The sequence below is a fragment of the Triturus cristatus genome, chromosome 4_2 (assembly GCF_964204655.1).
Source record: "Triturus cristatus chromosome 4_2, aTriCri1.1, whole genome shotgun sequence".
Lineage (NCBI taxonomy): Eukaryota > Metazoa > Chordata > Amphibia > Caudata > Salamandridae > Triturus > Triturus cristatus.
This window is the reverse complement of record NC_140586.1, coordinates 417422973-417435109: the sequence shown is the minus strand read 5'-3', so window position 1 is coordinate 417435109 and position 12137 is coordinate 417422973. Positions and strand designations below refer to the sequence as shown.

Below are 12137 nucleotides of genomic sequence, written 5' to 3'. Positions count from 1 at the left end.
CTTTTGCCATGCAAGTGATATATATACCAAGATAGCGATATCTATATCCTTATGCATCTAGAAAGTGATATGGGGAGGACAACATTGTTGTGTAAATACCACATAATTATTAGTTATGGCCTGCCTACTACTAGGAATGATGGTGATACTAGGGCTGTAAAAAGATGTATATCAATTGTTCCAATGCTCTAAAATTAGATGTGACCCAAAAATACTTGCCACTTGTCTTGGAGCTCATACCATGTCTATTCTCTGTTCTTACCTACGGGCAACAAATCTCTCTAACTTGCTGCTTTTAACAAATCCGCTTGGCGTACCTCAAATGCCATACACGGTGCCGATATTATTAGCAGCAACTAAGCTTCCAGACTATTTAACATGGCGTGAATGGTTGAAAGGTTTATTTTCTTGCTCCTGATTGGTTAAACAAGTCATATGCTCTGATTGGATGTTCATGTAATACCCCATGCGATTGGCTGTTGGTTTGATGTTCCTAATTGGATTTAAAGTCTGTGCTTCAGAGGGCTGTTGTGTGATGCTCTTACTCGTCTAGTATGGCACTTATTTGTCGTTGCCATGTTTTGAGGTGAGATATGCTTTTTTCTGTCTCACTGTAGGCTCTCTATGGTTGTGCTTAAGTGACAAAGGTACTCGATAAAATATGGCTCACATTCTATTATCCTCTAACAAGATGGATAAAACTCCCGGATTATCTCTTCTGCCGTGGAACTACATTTTCACATAATACATAGTTGATGGTATGCTATCATAGGTAAATGTGATTAATTAAGCACCAGTCAATTTATCTATTTTTGCAGTTCACCATAACAAAGATTTTCTAGATATAAAACACACACACACATATATATATATATTTTTTTTACATAGAGCATTACATCAAGAATATTGCATTATTATATTGCTGTTTCTGCCAAAACATTTTTTGACTATCTTAGACATCAGGTATATCGTGCCACATTTTCTAATTCCAGTGAATACTTATTAGCGTAATTATGCGTGTCAAATAAACATCTGTGTAGGCGTATCACCTATTCATCAAGACCACCAATTCTTTATGATCTTTCAGGCCATTTCTTATAATTCCAAATTGCTTAATACATTTTAAATCACACCAAGCCAAACTCCTTTTGATGGACCCTCCTTTATAATGGGGAATTATTACTGCCAGCACTGTCAAAGTTATTTCATCCGTGCTGTGCTGTTTTTCTATTTATTGCACACAATGTCTCACATCTAATTCTAGACCTGTGTTTTATGATCCTGTATACTTCTTGGGTTGTGCGTCCTATATACCAGACATTACATGGGTGCCGGATGGCAAACTAAATTATTAGTATTTCAAATTAAAAAAAAAATTTTATTTGACTATGCTGCCTTTCATTGTTATCTCTTTTGTGCTGTTTGTGTATAGGCAGATGCTGCAATTACTACATTTGAAATGTCCCTGGAGCGGTGGTAAGGCTAACATGGTCCGTATGTCAGATTTGGATTTATCAGGTCGGGTCACTGAGTGTACTACACACTGTCCAATACCCTTTCCTCTTTTACAAGCAAAAAGAGGATCTGGAAGATTCAAGTTGTATAGTGTAGGAAAATTGAGTATTATGCAGTGAGGGTAGTTAGACATCACTATGTAAATTTCTCACAATACCCCTAAATGGTCCTTGGATTTACAATAGCTAATTCTTAGATCAGTCATGGTAGAGTGGCAAAGAGCAGCCTGGCTTTACAAGAGGAACATTTGTTAAGCTTTACAGAGTGCCAAGATGGATGGGAAGTAATTGCCAGGACTCGAAAGAAATCAGACACTGGTTTATAAAAATAACACAGATTTTTATATACATTTAGACACCAAAATATTACCAGGCGTTTCAAAATTGTTACATGCACTTTAATGATACCGCAGTGCCTGCCTTTGGATCCGTATTCAGAAAGAACCTTACGGTCCTGTGTGTGGACCTCTTTGTATTTTTCGACTCCCCAGTCAGTGAGCTTTGGACTCACCTTTCAAGACGCCCTCATTTATCTGAGACCTCAGCTGCTCCATTATATATATGGGTCCCTGAGTGGAGCTCATTTTTTCGTACTCTGTCCTTGTACGATCCTGTGGTACCTTGTTTGTCATCCATTTTCACGCATTATTCCCTCTGTCTCGCATATGACCCGTGCGCCCTGAAGAAGGTGTGACCCATAGTTGGGGTCAGACACTGAAACGCGCGTCAGCGCTGGAGCTGGTTGTATTTTATTTCCCTTTGTTTCTATCTTCCATCTTGAGAAGAAACTGGACTATGAACTACAGGATTAACCCCTTCAATGCCCCGCCCTTTCCCCCTGCTGTGCCGGGCCTTTCATTAGCGGGCGGGGTCCATGACGAGATAGTCTCGTCATGGGCACAGCGCAACCGTGCTCCATGACGAGACTATCTCGTCATGGGCATAGAAGAGGTTAACTGAATTCTGGATATGTTGATTTTGTTATGGATTTTATTCAATTGTACTTCTGAACGTTATATACTCCCTTACATCTGTTGTTCTGTCTCAGAGTGAATCATGTTCTGATTGGATGTAAGAGTATGTCTGGTTATGTGTCTGCCTGGTCTGTTCGAGAAGTTGTGTGTGTGTGACTTAGGATGCGCTTGGAATTTTGATATTTATCTCATCAAGCTTTCTACTACTTTCATAAAATAAAATAAATAAATGTGATTTTGTCAGTATATTATGTTTTTTGCATCATATTTTGGAAGGCCTGGGCTGTTGTACTGCATCAGTGACTTTTCAGCAGTATACCTATAAGCATACAGGCAGAGAGATTTCTGTTTGATTATACCAAAATATAGTCAATCAGATAAGTATAACCGGAGTTATGGATTTTAGAAGCAAAATTAATTCAGTGCGAATCAATAATGCAAAACTTTAGCATTGTGGTCAAGTGACAATCGGTCACTTTCAGGTCGAGTTGCATGGAACCCAAGGAGGGTTATGGGGATGCGGGTCCCAGGACTAAGCTACAACAGTCAGTTCAGTTTTACCTGGCACAAGAAGCCTGGGTGGAGAGCTGTCCTGGTTGTCCATGGTGCTGAAGCACGAGCCAAGCTGAGCTGGTGAGGAAACGGGTGCAAAACATCGACAACGGCGTACTGCTGGCATCAGATTAAGGGGTTACGGTGTTTCCTCGAGGTGAAGGTTGCATAAAGGTGATGGTTGCGGGACTGGCCACCAACAAGCCTTGCCAGAGGTATGGTCAGCAAGAAGTTTTTTCGATATACGGAGGTCTGATGGAAAAAGGTAGCTGCCTGTAAACTTGCCGATTGCCAGGTCTATATTTCCCACAATGAACTGGACGATCTATTTTTGGGTGATCCCGTGGAGTGCCAGATGGACACCGATGCTTTGGTTCCAATGCGTAGTTTTACCTGCAGACGACTAGTGCCACTAGTCCAGGGGAGTCTTGAGTTGCCTTTGGCTCTCAAAGGGGTCCTTCTGTCTGAGGGAACTGGTCTTTGGTCTGGGTCAAGTCGCAGTCATGCAGTTCCAGGAAGGTTGCCAAAGGTGCAGGGTATCACGCCTTTGGGTTGTGTAGGTCCTGCTGTTGCAGACTCAGTTCTCTTCTGTGTCCGTTGTTGAAAGTCACATCAGAACTTAGTTTCTGGTATTACAGGTGCCCCTTAATTCCTAGATTTAGGGGTGAAAGTGCAAATAGCCAATGGGCTACTAGTCCCAGTGGCCAATCCGTCCCTGAGGTGTCACCTTTTTCTACCCAGAAACCTCTATTCTGCCACTTCTGAAAAAGTCAGAAACCTCCCTTAGGTGTACAGACCAGGTAGCCCACCCTAGAGGTGTGGCTAGCCTTCTGGGGGTGTACACCTCTGTAATACATAGTTTTCCTGCCTGCCCGAGTGCAAATGTGCCTGGGGGCAGGATGATGGCTGTTCTTCCTTTGGGTGGCAGCCTGGATGCATATCAGAAGTGGTGAAAACTTTGAAGCTCACCCCCTTGATGTGCCACTTCACTAGCCATCCTGTCAGGGAGGGAGGTGTCGCCTACTTCCCCTCCAGGCCATTGTTTCTGACTCCAAGTAGAGTTCACACGTCCTGGCAGTAGGTCAGATTCCTCTTTTGGCAGCAGCTGCGGGCTGCCAGCCAGGGCACAGAAAAAACAGGGGCAGCCAGTGTGTGGAAACGTGTAATATTTGACGTTCGCATAAGCGACAGTCATTTTTGCTGTGGTGTCCATTTTGTTTCCTTCGTAATTCTTCCGTCCTCTGCTGCTCGTCTTTTTCACTCTGCTTGTGTTTTCTATTTTAGTTGACTTCCTGACTCAGCTAAAGCAATGTACGTGCTGTTTTTTTTTTAGCTGCTAGTGCACATGGTCTAGATGTTAAATGTTGGCCATTTACTGCTGCCATAAGCATTCCTGCTCCCCCTCTCACTTTGCTGACCAAGTGGTTAATCATCTGCCCTTGTTTGCTGATAGCTGTTTCTAAAACTGTCCTTTCCATTTCTGTTCACATGCTTACACTGCAACAAAATGGTATAAAAGGGACGATGGTTTGTGAATTCAGTGTACTACCTCCTGCAGCACTTGAGAGTGTTGTGTGGATGTGGTCCCACTCATGAGTTATTAATAAACTTGTTATTTATTTCAACTCCAGTGCCGATCTCTATTTTGTTGGTCTTTAGACCCGTGGACAAGAGGGTGACCCTGCACAAGTGTGCCCACTTTTAGGCACATTTCCACAAGTGAGCAATCTTGAAGATAGCCACTTGGGTCCTTGCCTCACTGCCTCTGGCACGAAAATGTTTGATACTAAACATGGAGCTGGCAACCTTTGGGGTGCCCAGGTGCCAGCCCATGTTATCCTATGCTTGTTGATCACTTATAGTAGCCCTTAATGGAAAAAGAGTACAATAGGGACATATAAGCTTACATTTATAGGTCCTCACCTTTAATATAATGCACCCTGCCTCTTGGGTGTAGGAGGCCTTCCTTAGGGATGACTGCCATATTAAAATAGTGCTTTGACCTTGCCACACATTGCGAGGACAAAGTAGAGTTTGTGCAGTTTGCAGTGCTCCTGCAGTCTTTTGATTCTATTGGCTCAAGGGATAGATCTAAGCACAAATCAGGGGAGTGTTACTTTCTTTATGTTTGGGACTCAATAAGGTTTCTATAGGTTTATTCCATGCTCGTTTGGCTGCTGCTTTAACCAACTTTTAGCATTCTCGAAATAAACTTCCTTCAGTGTCCAATTTCTCCTTCTTAACAGTGTTTTTGTCCGTAGCTTCCGTTATTAAGTTTCCCTTTAGCTTTTTTTTCTCTATTAATGATACACAGATCTAAAAAAAATTGTTTGTGTCAATCAAAATGTATTGTGCATTTTAAGTCAGTTGTCTTCTCATGAAGCCATGTATGGAATTTGGTTAAAAGTTCTGTATGACCCTTCCAGATGGCAAGGACATCATCAATATAATGGTGCCACTTTTTGATGTAATTCCTGAAAGGATTGCCTTTGTTATAGATGAACTTTTCCTCAAAGTAAGACATGGAAACAGTCACAATCTAAGGAGCTAAGCGGCATCCTATAGCTACCACTTTTAGTTGCAGGAAAATAAATATATCATATTTGTACATTAAAAAAAAAAATGGTAGACAACTCTTAGCCAATTTTATTAAAAACTCTGTGGGTACCGTGTTGATATATCCCTATTATTCAAGTTGTCATGTGTGACATTCAATGCCTCATCTTGAGGAATATTTGTATATAATGCTTCAGGATCAAAATGCACATAGATTTCACTCTCAGGATCAAACTGCGCATTTCCAAATTTTGTAATACAATGATGTATTGAGTCTCTTAACTATGCCTTAGTTTTAAAAGACAAAAGGTTTCAGGAAAAAAAAATATTCCTATATTGATGTGTTGGGAAACTAGTTCTAAAATTGATCCATATGCTGAAATGATCAGTCTTCCTGGAGGATTACTGGAGTTTTAATGAATTTTTGGTAATATCTATATCACCGGACTTTACTTCTCTTCAATTTATGAACTAAAACTTATTTTGGAACATCTATCTTTGAGCTAAAGCTGCCTCGGGATGGTGCGGAACTGTTCCTCCTATTTCACACGTGGGGGTCAAAAGAAATTATCTTATAATGAGGAGATAATGAGGCAACTTAATAATCAACACCATTCTATTTCTTACAGTCCATGAGCCAGCACCAGATCCAGGGGGCCCAACTGGCACAGAGAAAGAATAATGCTGTTCATTAGGCTGATATTTCTTTATATTGACAAAACATTGTGTTTGAAAGCAGAGTGAAAGAATCATTAGTGTTTAGGGGTATGTTACAAATTATCACGCCAATTTGATTTTCACTGAATATAGCCACTAATTTTTGGCACAGGACTACTCTGGAATGCCTCTCAGAACACATGGTTCAACTGAAACACTAAACATAAAAAGAATATTTGGGACTTTGAGAGGAGAGTAGAAAGAGGAATGGGTGTGGGAAGTGAATGACTCTTTTGTATACAGACAGTTGGAAAAACGCCAGAGAGTAGCTTCAATATCTGGTTATCAACAACGGTACAACACTAGGAGCTGTGAGACGTTTGACATAAAATTGCAACAGATTAATCTCAAGATAGAGTAAAGCAATTGTCAGGTTAGTATTGACCTGGCAGATTAAATTTTCAACTGGATGATGTTTCTGAGAAGAGCTTCATGAGGTCAGCTAGGTAGGTTGAGTAGTCCTGTCGTAGCATCAAACTCAATCTAAAAAGGTCTGTTTGCAAAAAAACACTTCTAGGATTAACTGCTAAGGCTGTATCTCTTTTAGATGGGGCTGACATCATGTTACGGTTACCCAGAATGCCTAAAACATAGCTTTATTCATCTCCTTCAACCTACGTTTTGTTATGTTAAACCCAGTGCTTGAAATGGAAACATAGAAGTCCATGTAGTCTGTACCAGAGTACATGCTTGTTTCTGAGAAGCATATTAAAAGTATTAGGTCTCTCTTGAGAAGTGTCGGTTCTCTCCCTCTCAAAAGAAAAAGTGCTGGTACTCAGTACTGGGCAGTACTGGCCCATTTAAAATAATGGTTAAAACTCTACACGCTTTCAGAAGAGGTTTACCGGTACCCAGTTCACATGATCTAGCTTCAGGTGATCTCATAACTGCAGGTACAGTCACAATAAAATGTCCACTTTCCGCTGGTTCCTGAGATTTCTCTGCAGCACTGTCAACATTCTCTTTCCTGTTGTTATTGACTGTTGGAAATGGCCCTTTTTGCAGGGTTATCACCAAACTGTTTGCTTCTTCCTCTGATTTCCCCTGACCTGTTTTTGTTGGCTATCGGACTCTGGGCACTTGACCAGTGCTAAAGTACATATGCTCCCTGTGTAAATTAGGATTAGGTATCCCTTATTGGCATATTTGATTTACTGGTAAGTCCCTAGTACAGTGCACTGCGTGTGCCCAGGGGCTGTAAATGAAATGCTACTAGTGGACCTGCAGCACTGATTGTGCCACTGACGTGAGTAGCCCTGTAAATGTATCTCAGACCTGCCACTGCAGTGTCTGCGCATGTAAGTTTTAAACTGCCATGTCGATCTGTCATGTGCACCCACTAGCCAGGACCCAACCTTCCCCTTTCTTACATGTAAGGCACCCCTCAGGTAGGCCCAAGGTACCCTTCATGGGAAGGGTGTAGTGTATGTAAAAGGTAGGACATATGCTGGTGTGTTTTACATGTCCTGTCACTAATGAACGGCTATCTGTCCCATAGGCTAACATGCGAGTTGCTTTTTAACATCTTACAAGTATAACTTTCCACTGGGGCAAGATAGGGAAATGGAGATTAGGCTCTCTGAGCTCAGAATTTAATAACCCAACTTTTTAGGGAGATGGTTTTCAAATTGTGTTTGAAAATGCCACTTTTCGAAAGTAGCAATTTTCTTGTTAAACCATTCTGTGTGCTTCTGATGTTTGTGTATTGACTGTGTGGTTTTGGAGTGACAGGCGCTGGGGATGTGTATTCACTGTAGACAGCCACAAGGGGGGGGGGGGGGGTTGAGGTGTGTCCTGCCTGTCTTGGGTAACTCATAGCTGGGCTGCATAGACCTTGGCTGCATTTAGAGTGGTGGTAGGAGTTTCACTTGCACCTGGATAGGTTGGGTCTCCTCTGCACAATGCGGTCTGCACCTCCTGCGGTCATACTACACCAAAGAGGACAGAACTGGGTTGGACTGGGCTTAGAGACCCTTGCCAGAAAGGGAAAATGGGGTACAAGCAATGGACCTTCAACCCCAGAGAATTAGATCACTTCTGGACTCAATCAATCAATCAATGAAAACTTTATTCGGATCATTACAATCCATAAAAGTACAGAAAAAAAAAAAAAAACATAACATTTATAAAATCATACAATTAGACAATAAAATGCTGTTTTGCACATAAGGGGTAAACCATATTACTTTAGGACATTGTTAGCCGGGCACGAACCACAGTTTTTAGAAAAGAGCTCACGCGAAAGACAAGTTCATCGTCATCCAGGGACAAAATCATTGAAAATGCAAGTTCCAGGCTAAGGGGTTTTAATTTTTTAAAATACGGGGATAAAAACCATTTAATATACTTCATATAAAATTTACAAAAAAATAAAAAATGTAAAATTGTTTGCCTACTCTGAGAGTCACAAGGGCATGGCTCAGCACATTGGCCATTAAAATTCCATAAAGGAAAGCTAAGTGCATATTTAATGGTGTCTGCCCTAAGGCGAAATATAAGGCCACGCTCCCAATGGCTCAACGGAAGAGTTAAATAACTAGGTGTCGGATAAATTGTAAGATTATGGGCTAGGTATCCACGGACACTGGGTTTCAGAGACTCCCTAGCTACCCTTTCGGCGTCAAATAACATATAAAGTGCTTTTTTAAGTTCGCATTTGGTGGGGAGCACAGTGGTAGTTGGTTCTAGGAAGATGTTTTCAAGATTCACGCTGCGGAATACGCTAGACACCCCTGATAACCAGGGGATAGCCAGGCCCCTGTCGCAGCGTAGACAATCCTCGATGATATCCCTAGTCAAAATGGCGGCAGGGTTTTTCCAAATCGCCAACCAAAAAAGGGCTGGGCGTGCACGAATAAAATCCCCTATAAAATGCAACCCCAATTCCCTATGACATATAAAATGTGGGGAAGTGATAGGAGCACATAGAAGTTTCCTACAAAATCTGTGTTCCTCAATAATTAAATCGGAACATCTAGCGGTTCCCCAAACTTCAGCACCGTAGGTAGCAACCGGGACGCATTGGGTTTTGTATATTTTTAGAATAGCAGGCAATGCCCCGGTTAATTTTGGACGGGGGAGACTCAAAATACAGTTAATGGACTTTGAGAACTTACTCCTGGCGTGGGCTATGTGCCCATGCCAGGAGTTGTTCGCAGCAAAGACCACACCCAAGTACGGGAAACTGCTAGTAGCGCCCAATCTTTCAGCCCCCACAACTATACTGCCAATGTGACGCCTCTTCGGGCCACAAGACATTACAAAAGACTTCTTGAAATTAGTCTTCAAATCTAGGGAATCCATATGTGCAACAAAGCCATTCACTAAGATGCGTAAAGCGTTTGGGGTGCGCCCCATAAGGACCGCATCATCTGCGTAGAGCAGAGCGGGGAGATAATTCCCTTTTATTGACGGGACATCGGTAGTTAAAGAAACCAGGTGTTTGTGAAGGCCGTTAATATATATTATAAATAAGAGGGGGGCAAGGACGCAGCCCTGTCTAACCCCTCTATTAACTGTAACTAGCTCAGAGACCTCGCCCCCAATACCAATCCTAACACAGGCCTTCAAGTCTCTGTGCAAATAGGCCAGGAAATGTACCAAGGATTCATCCAGACCGTAATCCAGTAAAGCCTTCCATAATAACGACCTATTGACAAGGTCAAAGGCAGTGGATAGGTCCATAAAGGCCAGATAGATTGGGCAATTACGTGCTACGGTGTATTTGCCCAAAATGAGGTTCAGGTTAAGACACTGCTCCGCGGTACCGACTTTGTTGCGGAAACCCAACTGGCAGCTCTCTAAAATTTGGTTATCCTCGGCCCATAATAAAATTTTATTGTACAATACTCTCCCTAAAATCTTTAAAGTGTTATCAATAAGGGAGATAGGCCTGTAACATGCCGGTTGGGAGCGGTCGCCCTTCTTAAAGATAGGCACTATTATACTGGATGACCAAGTTGATGGTGGTGGAGAAGTAAAAGTTAAATTCTTAAAAACATTCAGCAGAAGTGGGGCCCATAAGTCAGGGTGAGCCTTAATGATATCGATTGGGAGGCCATCTGGGCCAGGGGCTTTATTCCCCGCACTCTGTGCGATGGCCTCTTCCACCTCAGATAATAATATATCGACCCGTAGGGGACTGTTAAATATTGGGGTTGCCGCCCCTGAGGGTGGGGCCGCGTAGATCTTAGAAAAGTGGTCCACCCATGCGGCTCCAGGGATGGTGCTCAAGAGGAACCTCTGCCAAGGAGAAGAGCTAGAGAGCTGTAGGGAGGAGTACTGCTCCTTTGCTGTGTGTGCTTTGCTGGGTTGGCCTGCAGTTGCTGCTTCTGGCAAGGAGAGGACAAATACTGGCACTTTGCTGTGAAACTACTTTAAGAAGAATCTCCAAGGGCTTGTGTGTGGCATGCCTTCTGTTCCAACGTCTCAGGGCCACAAAGACTTCCCCTGCAACCCACTGAGCAGCACCTGGACTCCACTGTGGACTCCTGCATTCAAAGGTGCGCCAATTCCAGTTCCTAGGCCCTAAGAATTGTGTGGTTGGTCCTGCAAAGCAAGAAAAGCAACTCCAACGCCATCAGTGCTGCCGCCAGTGACAGACACCGTGACCTGCACCTAGGCCGACTACACCGCTCGTTAAGTGCATGACGCACCGACTCGCCTGCACCGCAGCGCCTGCCCTTCGACACCAGCAGTTATCGACCTTCCTGACGGCAGAGCTCGCACAGACGCCATCACCACCAGCGCCAGCCTCTCGGTATTGTGGAGCTGATAACCGACAAGGCTTGGCTGTGTATAGACATTTGATGGTGTTATGAGTATCTTTCTCAGTACATAACCTACCATATGGATTATTCCCTGAGATGAAAACAGAGAACTGAGAACCAGCGCCGAACATTTTCTCTATCTTTCCTCTTCTTTTAGATTGTATAACCAGCGAGGGTGACTTCATGAACTCTTCGCCGGCGCATTGCCTCACTGGAACCGAAGCTTCACCGCTGACGCTGCCTATCTTCCCTGTCCTGGACTAGACGCCTCGCCTACTCGCAGACTCGACACCTCGCACCCACCCCCGTGGCAGAAGGGAACTGGCCTTACCTCGGCATGACACCTCACCTCCACGACGCCATGCATCGTATGCTGACTTTGATTCCAAGGTACTGTTGTTTTGGGGTCCGTGTGACTCCGTGCCTGAGCTGCACACCTCGCGGTCAGCGCCGCACTTTGGAGTTACATCGGTCACAACGTCGCAAGAGCCCCAGGAGGAGCTATTTGTTTCTACAAGGTCTATTTTTAAGTAACCGTTGTAAAAGTCCTAGTCTTGATAAATGTCAATTTAATTTGTCGTTTTTGTCTTGCTTGGTTTAGATAAAGATACTTTACTTTTCTAAACTGTTGTGTTGTACATTCGTGGTGTTTTCACTGTGTTACTGTGTGTTTGGGTACAACTACTTTACACATTGTCTTTGTGATAAGCCGGTCTGCTCGTGCCAAGCTACCAAGGGGGTGAGCAGGGGTTATCTAAAGTGTGTAATCCCCTTACTCTGACTAGAAGCAAGGGTACCTACTTGGACAAAGGTGCATACCTCTGCCAACTAGAGACCCCCATTTCTAAAACAGACACGTTGCACTAAACTTTAGTACAGTTCTTCCCCGCTGATCAAGTATTTTTTTTACAGGAACACTGGTGAGCAGGCTAGGATGCCTCCAGCAGCCTGGCAAGATGTCACTTGCAACGTCCTGAAAACTGAGCATGAACTGTGCGTACGTACGTGAGAGGTCAGTGCCTGGGAGAGAGGTGCACAGAAGGAACGTGAATGCA

General features: G+C 43.3%; 1 protein-coding gene across 6 annotated transcripts in view; it reads right to left on the bottom strand.

Annotated features, from left to right (window-relative positions):
* Positions 1–12137, bottom strand: part of SLC35A3 (solute carrier family 35 member A3) — a 157029-nt gene that overhangs the window by 71575 nt on the left and 73317 nt on the right. The gene's annotated exons all lie outside the window — the stretch shown is intronic.